Source organism: Natrix helvetica, assembly GCF_964273705.1.
Source record: "Natrix helvetica genome assembly, chromosome: 3".
Taxonomy (NCBI): Eukaryota; Metazoa; Chordata; class Lepidosauria; order Squamata; family Natricidae; genus Natrix; species Natrix helvetica.
In genome coordinates this window covers 164,552,152-164,569,314 of record NC_138549.1, presented here as the reverse complement: position 1 = coordinate 164,569,314, position 17,163 = coordinate 164,552,152, and positions in this window count along the sequence as shown.

Sequence of the window (17,163 nt, the reverse complement as noted above, 5' to 3'; positions counted from 1 at the left end):
TCAAGAGTTACTAATTCTGTAATGTGAGTGAGAAGCTAGCTGTGTCTATCGTAGAGGCAGGCACAACGTCTAAAGAATACCATATGTCTTTGAGAAAATTATTAGATCCAGAAATTCTGAATATAATATCCAATTAGAGGTATTTAAGCAAAGGGCAGATAAGCATCTGGTAGGTATAATATAACTGATTCATACACCATAAATCCTATCTGGAACAGAATGTTGGTTTAGTAAACAGAGTATAATCAACTACATTTTTGTTGATCTCTGGTTCCTAACACACTATTATTCAGTGATGTGATTCACTGCATGCCAAAGGATATTATCAATAGCTTCCTGGTCTTTCAATGACTTCTTAAGCACAGGGCACAATTCACGTCTTTCATACCTAAAGGCATTATATTCACATTGGCATTGTGCCAACCACAATATTCCCATTTTAATGTTGCTTTTTGAGGATTTAACTTGAGTTTCTCTGCTCTTTCTGGTCCTGTGGAAAAGTTTCGCAGACAGGGCTTTTTATCTCGCCACAGAGGTAGGAGGAGATTCGCTAGCTGCAAATCTCATCGGTTCAAGGTTGACTCAGCCTTCCATCCTTCCGAGGTCGGTAAAATGAGGACCCAGATTGTTGTGGTCAATAGGCAACTCTGTAAACTACTACAGAGATGACTGAAAAGCACTATGAGTGGTATATAAATCTAAGTGCTATTGCTATAATCTTTCTTTCTAACGTAAAATGGATTTTCAAACTAGATATAGATATCTTGCTATTCTCTCTTTCTAATTCCAGTAAAAACAAAAACAAAAATCAACAGAATGACTTAAAGTCATTAAGCTGAATAATGGACAATAAATTCCGTTGCTACTCCTTACTTGATGTTTGCTGTGGTAACATTCTAGGAGGAGCCATCTCCTTGACATACTGATTCTTCTGACATTGCCTCCTTCTCCTCTCTCATGCAAGACCATGCACTGCTCCGAGGCCCATATTATTGTCTTAACCATGTTAGATCACACCACTCTTCTTGGAGATAAAAGTGGTCTTTTAAATTCAGAGCGGCAACAGAAGGAAATTGTATTTGACCTGCAGAAATGGCTGGGCCCCAAAGCAACATACCAATTAACTAGTCAGGAAATTAGATAAGACAAAGAAAGGTGGACAATGAGGTGTTGCTTAGAATGCTTGCCGTGTGACTGATGGGGACTGACAATTCTTCCTGTTGCCTAAATTGAATTTTAGATTTGTCACAATGGTCTCGCTGACGTCAAGAGCAGACATGCTGCCTTTCCCCTGTTGTTTGTTTCACATCGCTTTATGGGTTGTCTATGGCCATGCCCGGTAACTCATTGGAGTCCCTGTAGCTTCAGTTCACACTGTTGAAATGTAGCAACAAAACAACCCATTTTGGGCCACCTTCATTTTTTTGCTTCTCCCGTAACTGAGGATGGAATGGAAAATTGTGCATCAAGATAGAGAAAAGAAGGACTTGGGGGACATGATAGCAATCAACCAGCATTTGAGGGGCTGCCATAAAGAGGGAGTCAACTTATTTTCCAAAACAATGGATGGAAACTAATCAAGGACAGAAGCAACCTGGAATTAAGGAGAAACTTCCTAACAGTGAGGACAATTAACCAGTGGAATCACTTGCCTTCGGAAGTAGTAGGTGCTTCATCATTGGAGGTTTTTAAGAAAAGACTGGACAACCACGTATTTGAAATGGTACAGGGTCTCCTGCTTGAGCAGGGGGTTGGACTAGAAGACCTCCAAGGATCAATTCTGATTGCTTTTTAAAAAAATTGGCCAAGTTGAGGTATAAATCTGGGAGTGGTTGGAAACCCAGAAATTTTCGGTTTTAATTCCTATGTTTTAACCCTTGTGTTAAGAAATGTAAAAAAGACTCCTCCTTCCAATGATCTCATCACCCATCTGTCGATGCCATATAGCCTTCCAGTTGGTTAGGAAAACAAGTTGCACCCCGTAATTTATCAACCGTCATCCATAGAGAGCAGGGGTCCCCAATCTTTTGGTTTCCATGAACTGGTACTATGTTTCTCTGAAAACACAACCCACCCCAATAATAAGCCCAACCCTATTTTTTTGGGGGGGGGGGGTAATATTACCCCTACCCTGAAAATAAGCCCGGAGGGGATGGGCGTGGCCAGCCCAAGTGGTGGCACGGGCACGGTGGGGAAACTTTCCAGCTGCCACTGCAGCCCACTGGCCTCTTGGGGCAGCGCAAATACCGCTTTTGCCTTTCTCTTTCTCGGTGCAGCGTTTCTGCTTGTTGTGCAGCTCCGTGGTCAACTGCTTTGCTTTTTTTGCTCTTTTGGGAAGGCTCGCAGGAGGAAAATAGAGAGGAGGGATTTCCCAGCCTGTCATCTATTCCTCAAGCTCAGCACAGTCTGAGGGAAGGATGGCAGGCAGGAAAATCCCCCTCCCCATTTTCCTCCCATTCACCAAAAAACCTCCATTCCGAAGACTGAAAGTTGAGAATGGAGTTGATGGCGTGTCCACGGAGCATCCAGCTCACCAAGTCTGGCCTGCTGCACCTCCAAAAAAAAGGAAGACCACCTCAAAAATAAGTCCAAGTGCTTATTTTCAATTCTAGAAGAAAATAAGACTCGGTCTTATTTTCTGAGAAACATGGTAGCGGTGGCGGCTTTAGCGGTTTCAACAGCAGGGTGGAATGGTTTCGTTCGCACAACCTAAATCCTACGCACCACACATAAAGCTTGTGTGTTCACCTGCCACTCTGGTGGGCCAGTCCACAACGTTGTGACCCGGTAATGGTCTGCAGCCCAAGGGCTGGGGAGCCCTGCTTTAGAGGACTCTTAGCAATCCTACATCTCAGCAACCTTTGAGGGTTTCTTGGATGAACTAACTAGAACCGTGAGGGCAAACATGTGGCAAGTTTGCCAGAGGTGGCACATAGAGCTCTCTTTGTGGGCACGTACGCTGTTGCCAGCTGCTCTTCTGGTTTCCAGCCTGCTGGTCTTTGCGGGCACCAGGGCATCGGAAAATGGCCTGACAATGGCCCAAAAAACAGCAAAAAACAGGGTGTTTGGGGGAAAATTTTGGGGCATTTTTCAGGGTGTTTTTGCATGCTGGCCAGCTGGTCTTTGTGGGCACCAGAGTTCCAGAAAATGGCCTAAAAACAGCCTGTTTTTTTTAGCATTTTCCATTCCTTTTGCAGGTCATTTTGGGGTCCTGAAAATGGCCAAAAACCTGGCCAAAAAACAGGCATGCGCACGCCGGCCAGTTGGTCTTTGGGTTTCCATTGCTTCGGCATTCGCACGTGCATGAGTGCACATTCCAATGTGGGCACTTGGTGCCGAAAATGTTCGCCATCACTGAACTAGAAAGTCCAGTTGCCTCTTGAAAAAAGCACCTTTGGGACAACCGTGACCTGGATGAGTGAGAATCTCCATAGACATCTTGTATGAACTGTTTGTTTCAGGTCCTGCCACAACATTTCTGTAAGTTTTCGTTCTGGACTTTAACTTTTCTATACCAGGCCATTGAATTTATTCTCCTTCATCTTTTCTCTTGTAGATTTGGTTCTATGATTGGAATCAACGTCGCGTTGCCTGAACTATTCGCATTTCAGCTTTAGCTGTCAGGCAGAATTTGTTCCTGCAGAGTCCTCTGGCAAGAAGCAGGATTCATGCTTTTTTCAAGTGGGGGGTTGGAGAATTCATCTAAGCCCCGAGGCAGCGAAGCCTCCCCAGATCAGGATTATAATACCTCCAGCTGGTATGAGGTTCTTATTGGGGAATGAAGCATTTGGTTTCTCAGACAGAGCTATAGCCGTGTAGTCTGAAAAAATTCTACTTTTCTTTCATCTGTCTGCAGAGCATTCCTCCAAAAGTCTGGGAGGTTATTTATTTATTTATATCCCACTTTTATTATTATTTTTAAATAAATAACTCAAGGTTGTGCGCTTACCTAATCCTCCTTCCTTCTATTTTCTGCTGCGGCCCAACAGCGGCCGGCTGAGCTGTTGGTGGACTCTGACAGCTCAGACCGTTATGGGACTGCTCTGGAGGATGAGGAAGACCCTGGAGGGTGTTTGGAGTCAGAGCAGGAACTAGAGAGGCCTGTTGGCCACCAGGTGGCATCTGAGTCAGCGAGCAGGGAGGAGGAACAGAGGGAGGTTGTCCCTGATGTGCGTATGCGTAGAATTGATAGGAGAAAGGAACAGCTGTGGAGAAGATGTCATAGAAGGAAGCAAGGACAGCTGGCTAAGGGTGTGGCCCCTCCCAAAGAGTTTATAGGTGGAGCAACGGGAGGTGAATCTTTGCAGGAAACAACAGTCCATTATACGAGCTGTTGAGAAAGCATTCTGTAAGTTTAATCTTGGGTTCTTGAAGATAACTTTCTAGACTCCTAGCAAAGGGGTGGCTTTATCTATGTAATTAGTCATGGCAGACAGCAAAGCCTGTGTCTGCATATTCATTGGAAACACGGGACTGAACATTTTCCCTGCAACAATATTATGGTGGATAGGACTGAGAAAGAGTGACTGGCCCAAAGTTGAAAGTTGTGTTTCATGCCTACAGCAGGACTAAAACTCACAGTCTGCTAGTGAGTGGCCCAAATCACAGTCTTCTGCTAATTGCCCCAAATACAACCATCTGGTTTTCATGCCAAAAGCGCAGGGATAGGATTCAGCCGGTTCAGATTGGTTCAGGAGAACCGGTAGTTCTGGTGATCCATTGGCACCGCCCACCTACCCCTGCCTTATTCTGTTAAGTGCTTGACTCAACTTAAGACCAGCGCCAGGTTCTCGACTTAGGACCTGTCAGCTTAGTAATCGGAGGACTGGGGTAGGCGTGACCAGAGTGGGCATGTCCAGCTCAACATCACTTGTGTCGGGGGCACCTTTGGTGGCCTGAGTGCTCTGCCAGTGAAAATAGGCTCCCGAGCTCCATTTCTGGTCGAGATAGTCTCCTGCAACCCTCTGCCAGCAGAAATGGAACCCAGGAGGGCCACATGCAGCCCTCACAAGACCCGTTTCTGGCTGCAATGGCCTCCTGCAACTCCATCCAGCAAAAACAGAGCTCAGGAGGGCCACACACAGCCCTTGTATACTCTGTTTCTGGCTGCAATGGCCTCCTGCAACCCTCAGCCAGTGAAAATGGAACCCAGGAGGGCCGCACACAGCCCTCAGGAGCTCCGTTTCTGGCTGCAATGGCCTCCTGCAACCCTCAGCCAGCAAAAATGGAGCTTGGGAGGGCCGCACACAGCCCTCACGAGCTCCGTTTCTGGCATAACAGTCTCCTGCAACCCTCAGCCAGCAAAAATGGAGCCCAGGAGAGCTGCACACAGCCCTCGTGAGCTCCATTTCTGGCTGTAACAGCCTCCTGCAACCCTCAGCCAGCACAAATGAAGCTTGGGAGGGCTGCACACAGCCCTCACGAGATCTGTTTTTGGCTGCAATGGCCTCCTGCAACCCTCAGCCAGCGAAAATGGAGCCCAGGAGGGCCGCACACAGACCTCACAAGCTCCGTTTCTGGCGTAACAGCCTCCTGAAATCCTCAGATAGCGAAAATGGAGTCCGGGAAGGCTGCACGCACGGGCCTGTCCTTCACCGTTTCCAGGGCAACACCATGGGCCAGATGTAAGAACCCTGCGAACTGAATCCAGCACCCGGATGTTGAGTTTGACACCCCTGATCTAGTTTATCCAAAATTTTCCTGAATATAGACTTAACCTTGGGTTACTGCCTGAAATCAGCAGCACATTGTCACTTTGTGGTTTAGCTATCATATTCCTTTCCACAACCTCTCTTTCCTTTGTTCTGACTTGTCTCTCTATTATTTCAGCAAAACATAAGCAGCTGTCCATGTTGCAAGCCCCTTTCCATGCTCTCCATAATATTTTATAAGCAAAAGCAGGAATAAATTTGCAATGGTTTTTTTCCCCCCCATTCAATAATAGAATGCACCAGTTTTCTTGCTGAGTCACCTCAAATTCAATTTCCCATTCAGAATTCATCCAAATTACTAGTCCGTGAATTAACAATGGCAAATGCTAACAGAGACATTGAATTATATTATTTTTCAGCTGCTAGACTTGGGGGATAGACTTGATGATGCTGACGAGATCATGTTTTCCTTCTTTTTCTTTCTTTTTTTTCTTTTTAAAGTGCATCTCACCTTTTAAAGATCAACAAAACAAAACGGGTTGGAAGGAAGGGGAAAAAAAATACTCATTTGCCCCTATCTCGTTATTCAAAATAAGCAAGGCAAGTCAGAGGGAACAAAAGCACCCGGGGTGTTACAATCTCAGACTTTTAGGCATAACCCTGGAAAGGAGTGTGTGAGGGCCTGTATGTGAAAATAAGGGCTAAACAAGTAATTAATTCTATACAATATAATACAATAGTAGAGTTGGGCAAGGGACCTCGGAGGTCTTCTAGTCCAACCCCCTGCCTAGGCAGGAAACCCTATACCGTTTCAGACAGATGACTATCCAACATCTTCTTAAAGACTTCCAGTGTTGGGGCATTCACAACTCCTGGAGGCAAGCTGTTCCACTGATTCATTGTTCTAACTGTCAGGAAGTTTCTAGGAGAAAAGGAATCCGTAGAAGAGTTGGAACTTGGGTGCTCTCTGAGCTTGGTTGTTTTCCTACAGATAGTTCATTACTCAAACTAGCACTGGTGATGTTACTTAGTTTGGGTAATAAAATGCCTGCAAGAAAACAACCAAGCTTAGAGAGCACCAAAGACCCTTCATTTCAACCCTGAGCTACAAATACTCTCCTTTATTAATTCCTAGAATTATCTGAATGAGAGGTGATTTCCTTGCTTTGCAGAACATCAAGAGATGCTCCATTGTTACAATAAGCACCACAGAGAATGTTCTCTCTTCTAGTACTAGTTCAACTAGTGAGGATTTATGTATTTACTTTGTTGTTTATTAACTGCCAAGACCCTCAGAGAAGGGCTGTGTGTCAGGCCTGCAAGCCATTTTTTCTTTTTGGGACTTTAGGCCTGCCACACTTTCCATTATTCCACTATGCATTTTCTATTGTGGGAAAATGGGAGGGGGGATTATACGGAGTTGGGTGATATGTAGCCATAACAAAATTCTTTCTAGAAAGCCAAGGTCATCCTTTGTCTCTGCACCTGGCTGGAACTGGATGGGTGGAAGCTGCCAGCATGGCAATGGAAGATTGGACCATGTGATGGACTTGTGGGCATGGGGGCAGGATCTTGAGCTTTCAACTGGGAGGGAAAACCTGGAAGCTTTCAGATTCGGGTTTTCCCAGGTGTGCCAACATGGCTCTCTTAATAAATTGGAACTTTGAGGAATCCTTTGCCTCGGACTCTGATTTACTTTTGGATGCTATTTGGAACCCTGAGACTGTGTTCATTTGGTTCATTTTCTGATACAGAATGCACTACATTTGAAAAACGTATTAATTAATGGGATGGGTAGAATTAGGGCTGCGCTTCGACCTAGCATGAAACTTGAACTCCGTGTGAAATGGGACAACTTGAGGTGGAATGGACATCTTAACTGCATCTTTTCCTCGTTCAAAATCCCTCCCAGATTTACACTTGATGTAAATGCAGGTGCAATTGAGATGCAAGCCAGGTGTTCACACTTTGGGGGTTAAAAAAAACTAATTTGGTATGTACTTGCAGACAAATAATAGTTTGATCAACAGGGAAAGGAGGGAGGTTTTGAAAATGGGGATTAATCAAAGGGAACTTTGGGATCGATAGTTACAACATCAGACTTTGGATGGGCAGAGGATTAAGACGTTCATTAAGATGTAGTTCAGAAGATGTATTGCTCAAGCTTATAAACAAGAACCTAGCCCACTAAAATTCAATGCTAAATTGGAGCCGGATAAGGGTCAACAGAGTTGGAGGGAGGGGGGAGTGGACTTGGACTGTTTGTGACAATATCATGATTCTAAGCTAATGACATGCTTAACTCTTCCCCCTCTCACCCAGCTCTGCTTGCTCTTCTCCTACAATAATTAGATCATCAGGAATAGAAAGAACAAGAGGATAGTTGAAGAAGGAAAGCCCTTATTAACTATCACTATAATCAGATTTTATTTACATCCAAGATCTCTTTTTGGGTTACTTTATGAATTATGCTATTCTTACTTCAAAAAAGCCGATTTTTCCCCACTTCAGTAGTTTCATATTCATTCTCACTTACTGTATACCCCTCTTGAATCTCATTCAGGTTTTCTTTTTCCCAATAACTCTACTTTTTATTTATTCCTCTTCCCTATCCTTTCTATTCCTCCCTTTTTACAACTTATCCAGGCTTTTATTTTGTTTCAAGGCAGTTACCTCGCAAGTGCCCCGCTTAGGTCAATTCTGCAGTAGTGATTTATAAGGTCTCCTAGAGTCACCCAACCAATTTTGTTATGCCAAAATATAGTAATGTGGATAGATTTTACATCACTTCAACAAAGACTGGGAGAAGCTAATGTGGAAATGACCTTAGTCTTCTTCCCTTGGTATCTATCCATCTTACATATCATTCTTTCATTAGTTTCCTTTTTGCTGTATAAAATTGAAAATTGAAAGTGTTATAGTTCAAGGAAAGAAGCAACCTAGAAGTAAGGAGACATTTCTTAACCATGAGAACAATTAACCAATGGAATGGTTTGCCTTCAAAAGTTATGGGTGATCCATCACAGGCTTTTAAGAAGAGACTGGTCAGCCACATGTCTGGAATGGTATGGGGCAGGGGTCAGCAACCTGTGGCTCTGGAGCCGCATGTGGCTCTTTCATCCCTCTGCTGCACCTTCCTATCATCGGTCAGCTCCACAATGATAGGACTTTTGGTTAGGACAGGTAGAGGAAAGAGGATGCCATGCTAGGAGGAGACTCTATGGTGTGGGAATCAGACTTCTGGTCGGCAGAGGAAAAAAGGACGCCACACTAGGAGGAGATTCTATGTTGGGGGAACTGGATTTCTGGTCAGCTCCAGATTTGAAAGGAGGGGGGGCTTCCGGTTAGGACCTTTGTGGCTCTTTCAGTATTTAAGGTTGCCGACCCCTAGTATAGGGTCTCCTGCTTGAGCAGGGGTTTGGACTAGAAGGTCTCCAGTAGAGAAGGACTCTATTATTCTGTTATTCTTTTTTCTATCTTTCGTTTCTCTAAGAAGAATCCACTCTTCCCGGTTTGATTCATTTTAAATTGATTACTGAAAATGAAGCATTTAGAAGCTCAGCTGCCTAGCTTCCAAGTCAGCAATGGTAAGTAAAACAGCTGGGGGGGGGGGTATCAGCTGTGCTGCATGATTGAGAAGAGCTAGAAAGCAGGAAGTAAAGGACAGGATAGAGCAGGGGCAGGTGGGCAGGGGCAGCTGATTGTCAGAGCTACCAGTTTGCCCAAACCAGTTTGAACCGGCTGAATACCACCTCTACATTCATTGTTTATTGTCTGGCCTTTCGGTGTTTTGGAAAATAGTTTGAGCTCCTCAAATATGGTAACCCTCAAATATTGCAACATTTGAGTGGGTTCTTATAATATAGAGAAGCATGAATGCAGCATCTGTCTGCAGCTGCATGCCACCCAATGCTAGTGGCTTGATTGAAGGAAAATCCCACTGTAGAAATCAGATTTAACTTCACAAGAATAATAAAAATAGGCTCAAACCCAGTTTTACCCTGCCGTAGCTAATGCTGATTTATTTTCAGAGCTAGCACCACATCTGTATTTGTGATTTAAGGCAGCACATACCTCCAGCACATCTGTCACATCTTCTGGCATCTCGAAAGTTCTAGAAGGACAGGAATGACTACCGTGATTTCTTTTTCCTGTTAGTTTCCAAATTATTTTGCACTATCTATTTATTTTTCATCAGCAGATGCTAATTCTGTTAACCTGCGCAAAAGAGATGGGACCCATTCCATCAGGACTTTATGGAAAGCTCACAAGTGTGATTCAACATAAGAGAGAAGTCAGTTTCTCATAACCAGCCCTTGGCCAGACAGCAGCAGCAGAGGCAAGCAGTTTGACGCTGCATAAAGTATCTCAAACATATGGTATCTGAAATGTGAGCCAGTTGGAGATTCCTACTCAAAATGAAAGTCTGGCAAAGCTCTCCTGCTGGATAAACGTCAACACTTTTGGCCTTGTATGGAGAAGCTAATTATTCTCAAGTCCACTATGCCAGTTCCAACATGCCTTCAGCAACAACACACAAAATGCTTTGCAAGCCAAAAATCAGAAGCAAAAGTTTTCTGCTACAGGTAGTGTGTGACTTATAATCACAATTGGGATTAGATGTACAGTTGTTCATCATTACAATCGTAAGTCGATCGTTAGAATCGTATGACCAGACCCGATGCTACAACATTTTTGGAGGCGGTTCTTAAGCGAATCATGAAGAGAAAACTGTGGTTATAAGTGCAATTCTTCTGAATGGGGCAATTTTGTTACGGACTGTAAAAAAAAAAGGTCAGAAACTGTGCAAAAGTGTTTCACGGGTCTCAGGGCCAACATTTTTGTCCCATTTCTGACATTTTTTAGCAGTTCCTAACCAAATCACTCCATTCAGAAGAATAGGTTTGCACTTCTAACCACAGTTTTCACTTCATGCGCCCTAAAGGTGAACCAGTTGACAAGTGCCCAAAGTGCAGTCATGTGACTACAGGGGAGTAGACTAAGTGTAAAAGAGTCCCTACGGATTTTATTCCATTGATCATTGTTGACTATAAGGGGTGGTGCTCATCTCCGTTTGAAGGCCATTGAGCCAACACATGACATTTTGAAGTCATGTGGCCAACATGACATCACAGAGCACTATTACCTTCCCACTGAAGTGGTACCTATTTATCTACTCACATTTGCATTCGTGGTGGGTTGCTGTCGATCCTGACCGATACGGCCGTATCAGCAGTGGCCTGGAGCAGCTGAGAGCGTACTGGTATGGTGGCTCGTTCGGCCCACCCGCCTGCCCATGCTCTATAGCTGTATTTATACCAAAGGGCACACAAAGGGGCATAAAACACTTTTTCCAGGCCTGTCGTAATTTGGAACTCAATAAAGTGGCCGGTGTTAAGTCAAGGACTACCTGTACTTTCTTTGCTCCAAAGCTATCCACATTTTCCAAAACTGTTGGAAAATTAGAAAATATTCCGAAGATCAGAGGACATACGGATTGACATAGAGTAGAAAGAACAGGGCAAAGTTAAAAGATATTCATACATGGAAGACAATTTAAGATGCAAGCAAGTGGTTCCAAGCAGATGGTTGGAATAAGTTTGTATCATCATGACATTAGCCTATGGTTAATTAGTCTTCAAGATGCACAGTTTTTTTTTTACACAGTTTGGGTGTTTCTCTCAGTGTATGTCTCTCTGTCTTTCTTTCTTTCTTTCTTTCTTTCTTTCTTTCTTTCTTTCTTTCTTTCTTTCTTTCTCTCTCTCTCTCTCTCTCTCTCTCTCTCTCTCTCTCTTTCTCTCTTTCTCTTTGTCTCTCTCTGTCTCTTTCTCTGCCTCTCTGTCTCTGTCAGTCTGTGTGTGTGTGTGTGTGTGTTTGTCTCTGTCTGTCTGTCTCTCTCTGTCTGTGTCTGTCTTTCTCTTCTCTTCTCTTCTCTTCTCTACTCTACTCTACTCTACTCTACTCTACTCTACTCTACTCTACTCTACTCTACTCTACTCTCTTCTCTTCAACCAAGCCAAGGAAATGGGTGTAGAGATATCACACCAAACTGGCTGAGGTATTTTTTTTAAAAAAACACCCTCTTTCTAACAACCCTTCTCCCCCAAAAGCTAGAAAATCCCCCAAATAATGTATTTCAATATTAAATTAAACGTAGAACCCTTTTATTAGGACAGCATGCTATTTTCAGCAAAATGATCAGAGTGGCATTCAGGATTGTGCAATTGATCAAGCAGGCTGTGAGGACTCTTGCGACAAACAAGAGAAGACCAGACCTGCCCACTGAAGAAAGAAGGGACAGATAGATACAGACCAGACCTTGGAAAAGATGAGGATGGGGATTTTGTTATATAGGATGGGAAGAGAAAATATCTGCAAGTGGATTTGAACAAGGACTTAGTCTTGGAACCATATCAACTGTTGACATTCTTTGGGGGATGTCCTTCTAACTTTCTTCTGCAAACATTTCTGATCTTAAGTTCCTGAATTTCTCATGGGCATGCCTAAATGGCTTCTGTTTGGTTTGTTTGGGTGAAACCTGATCTATCAAGCTGCTCACCTATAATTCTGGTAGAAATGATGGTCCAATCAGCCAGAAAAGGTAAGGATGTTAGGTAAAGCAATATTACCAACACTCGTTACTTTTCCTACTGTAGATATCTCAATTAATTAATTACTCTTTTGCTTCATTAATCTTTAGTCTATTAACTGATTCAGGCAATGTTGTAGAAATATGAGGGCTGTTAATCAATTTTCAATCTTCAAATAAGGGAAATGGATGGGAAGAAAATGCCTTATTTTTCTTCCATGCAAATATTAGAGGCTGATGTAATTATGGAATGGATCTACATTCTTCTCTCTTTTTTACATTATTGGACTGCACTGAGTGTAGTGGTGGGTTTCAAATTTTTTTAGAACCTCTTCTGTAGGTGTGGCCTGCTTGGTGGGAGTGGCTTTCTGGCCATGTGACGGGGGAATGGCTTGCCAGCCATGTGACTGGGTGGGTGTGGCCAACTTGTAAAATGTGGTGAAACTCACTTAACAACGCTCTTGCTTAGCAACCAAAATGTTGGCTCAGAAACTCTGGCATTTGAAGCACGCAAGTCTTAAAGCTGTCAAGTTACAAGACCCTTGCACCCCTAACCCTTTAGAAAAAAAAACCCAGGGGTGTTCAAACTTGACAGCTTTAAGACTTGTGGACTTCAACTCCCAGAATTCCTCCTCTCGCTCTTCATCTTGATGATGTGCGGACAGGCAGGGGGAGGGAGCTGGAGCCGGTTCTAAATGGCACTGTAGATTTGTGGAACCTCTCCTATAGAAGAGGTTAGAACTGGCAGGAACCCACCCCTGACTGAGTGAGTTAACAAGGAATTTCTGCAGGTCCCATGGATCTGAGGTTATATATGTTGGGTCTTCGCACCAGAACTCAGTAGTAAATTGTAACTGTACAGACACTTAACTCTTAGTTCTGCTTTTCAGCTTGACCTGCAAAAGGCTTCCAGATATAAATTGGCTAGACTAGAACTTGTAGTACACTCACATACAACCACCCATCCTCACCCAGCTCCTGGCAAACTAGCAGTTCGGAAGCATGCAAATGCAAGTAGATAAATAAGTACCACTACGGTGGGAAAGTAGCAGCACTCCATGTTGGCATGCTGGTCACATGACTGTGGAAATGTCTTTGGACAACACTAGCTCAATGGCCTCGAAAAAGCTCCAGTTCTGATCACTAAGTCACTCTCACGTGGTTGTGAAGTACAATGTCACCTGATTGCCATTTGCAACCGCCTTCCAGTTTCCCCTCTGACTTTGCTTTGTTGGAAGCCGACAGTGAAGGTTGAAGTGGTCTCGCGTGGCCGTGGAGCATTGCTACCATGGTAATTGTGAGCCAGTTACCAAATGCCCAAATTGCAATCATGTGATTGCAGGGATTCTGTGATGACTGAAACTTTGAGGGTTCTCCATAAGTCTCCTTGTTCAGCAAAGTCATTACTTTGCAAGACTGCTGAACAAGTGGTCATTAACCAAGGGCTACCTGTCCCAAAAGTGCTTTTTCAGGAGGCAATTGGACACTTTCATTTTTTCTTTTGAAGATGTTTTGCTTCTCATCCTAGAAGTTTCTTCAGCTCTGACAGGATAGTGGGGCATGGAAGGATTTATATTCCTTGCAGACAGCTGGTAATCTGCATCTTTTTAGAGGGTCCTTGAAGCACTTGGAGGTTTATCTGTGTCCTCAGGGTCACCTGAGTAATTTAGCTCCTGGTTCCTGTAGTCTGCAATTCCCCCCCCTGGAAATCCATTCCTACTCCCTCACCATTCAAAGGGTGTTCATCCCAAATTGTGTAGCTAAAAGTCTGTAGAGATGCTCAGTCATCCAGGTCATTGAAGACAACATCTTCAAAAGAAGAAACAAGAAAGTCAAGTTGCCTTCTAAAAACGCACCTTTGGGACAACCATGATCTGGATGGCTGAGCATCTCTACAGGCTCCAAGGGCTACCAGCAATTCAGAATTAGCTTCAGTAAAGAGATGGCCTTGTAAGCATCTATCCTAGTAACATAGTTGTATCAGTAAAGCATAATAAAGCAAACTTTCTCTTTGTTTTGGCAGCCATATGCTGAGCCTTTTGTTCTTTAAAAGAGAATTTATATTATGGTTGGAGATAAAGCCTCTAGGAAACCTGACATTCTGTCTCTTGTTAATTTTTGTCTTTTCCACTATGTTAGTATTTGTTTCAATGTAACGCCTATGCATGGCCCCGATTAATGCATTTTACCCAATATCTGTTGTGTTAAAACAGTTGTTTTTCAAATGACCATGGAGATTTCACTTAATAGTCCACACTGTCTTGAAGGTGTTAAAATTGCACAATGACTGAATAATAAATAAATCTGTATCTATATCTATATCTTTATCTATATCTATACCTACACCTATAAATCTATCTATCTATCTATCTATCTATCTATCTATCTATCTATCTATCTATTTATCATCTATCTATCTATCTATCTATCTATCTATCTATCTATCTATCTATCTATCTATCTATCTATCTATCTATCATCTCTATCTACCTACCTACCTACCTACCTACCTATCTATCCATCCATCCATCTATCTATCTCTATATCTTGATATGTAAAGTAATATTGTGAAGTCATACAAGAGTCCATTTACATCAATCCTTTTAATCCAAATCCAACTTCTTTAATCGAAATGAAAGCATCCTTTAATACATAGCTGTCTAGCCTTTGCCTGAACATTTGCCATGAAAAGGAATTCCACCATTTTTCTGGGCAATTTACTCTATTATTGAACAGTCCTTAGTGTTAGGAGTTTGTGTTCCCCCCTCCCTTGTTGTGAGTTGTGAAGTCATGTACGACCCATCGTGACCCAGGCTGCCAAACCACTACCGGTTTTGCCAAACTGGTCCAAACTGGTAGTAACCCACCAAAGGTCTAGATCCCCCTTCATGTTGTTGTCGTTAGTTGTGAAGTCTTGTCTGGCCCATCGCGACCCCCTGGACAAAGTTCCTCCAGGCCTTCCTGTCCTCTACCATCCCCCGGAGTCCATTTAAGCTCACACTGACTGCTTCAGTGACTCCATCCAGCTACCTCATTCTCTGCCATCCCCTTCTTCTTTTGCCCTCCATCATTCCCAGCATGAGGCTCTTCTCCAGTGAGTCCTTCCTTCTCATTTGGTGGCCAAAGTATTTGAGTTTCCTCTTCAGGATCTTGCCTTCTAAGGAGCAGTCAGGGTTGATCTCCTCTAGGACTGACCAGTTTGATCGCTTTGCAGTCCAAGGGACTCGCAGGAGTCTTCTCCAGCACCAAAGACCTCAATTCTTTGGTGCTCAGCCTTCCTTATGGTCCAACTTTCACAGCCATACATTGCACCTGGGAAAACCATAGCCATGACCATATGCAATTTGTTGGCCTGGTGATGTCTCTGCTTTTTCTCCTCTAACTTTCACTTAAAATCTACTGTGTTGACAGTTCATGCCAGAAGCTAATGTAACAAGATTATGCTCAATTTAGCAATGAGCAGACACAGTCACACAACATGCTACAATTAATTTATTAGCTATAAAAATACAGTCTACATTTTAAAGTAATTAGTGTTGTTGATTGTTTTGTGTCTTAATGTTTTGTGTGAACCAAGTCTGTTCAGTTTATGGGGTGAAGCATTATGCATATTCAGACAATTTGGTGAGATTCAGACATTTGGTTGATCAAGCAGAACTAATGAGAGAGAACCTAGATTAAATTTCCATAATAGCATGGTGCAGAACAAGTAATTCTGTTTTACTGCTTATTTGCCCAATCCCACCCAACCTACCATCCTATGGTGGTGCCATGGTGGCCCAGTTGTTAGAGTGCAGTACAGCAGGCTACTTCTGCTGCCTTCCAGCTGCCTGCTATTTGGCAGTTTGAATCCAACTAGACCCAAGGTTGATTCAGTCTTCCATCCTTCCGAGGTCGGTAAGATGAGAACCCAGATTGTTGGGGGCAATATGCTGATTCTGCAAACCGCTTAGAGAGGGCTTTAAATCACTGTAAAGCGGTATATAAGTTTAAGTGCTATTGCTATTGATTCCTTTCCTAAATATTTACCCATCCTGAAATAAGCGCAGAAACGTAATTTGATTCTGAAAAGCAATTCAGTTTGGAGATATGTTCAGATCAGCTTTAGCTGTGAACTTAGAACATAGAACTTAGAATAATAGAGTTGAAAGGGACCTTGGAGGTCTTCTAGTCCAACCCCCTGCTTGAGCAGGTGATCCTATATCATTTCAGAGAAATGGCTGTTCAGTCTCTTTTTAAAAATCTCTAGTGATGGAGTATTCTCAGCTTCAGGAGGCAAGCTATTCCATTAGTGTTTTGCTCTCACCATTAGGAAATTTCTTCTTAGTTCTAATGAGAAATTGACATTTTGAATTGACAAACTGTACAGCCACATTGCATAAACATAATTTTCCATTATGAAGAGATGTACATGACAAAATACCCTATCAATGGGCATTCTACAGTGTCATTTTCCCCCAAAATGCCAACCTTATTAACGAACCTTATCAGATTGCCACTCAGCTAAAGGGAATCATGTGAAAAATAAGATCTTATTTTTTAACATCACTTTTTGCAAGTTTTTATTTTGCATTGGTTTAACGCAATTTCTCTGTAGACTCTGTTAAATAATTTGGAAGTTCTATATTGTTCTTCCTCCATCCATCTGTCATACCAGATTGAGGGGAAATATTTTTTTTAAAAAAAATACAATAAAAGTCTTTAAAGTATTTTAAGATCTAGCATATTTTCTATTTAGCTCAGCCAAAATAGTGAAGCAGCTGCAGACATTTTGATATTTCTCCATTATATATAGGGGACTGGAGACTAAAACATATGAAGAACGGTTGCAGGAACTGGGTATGTTTAGCTTAAGAGAAAGAAGGACTAGGGGAGACATGATAGCATTGTTCCAATATCTCAGGGGTTGCCACAAAGAAGAGA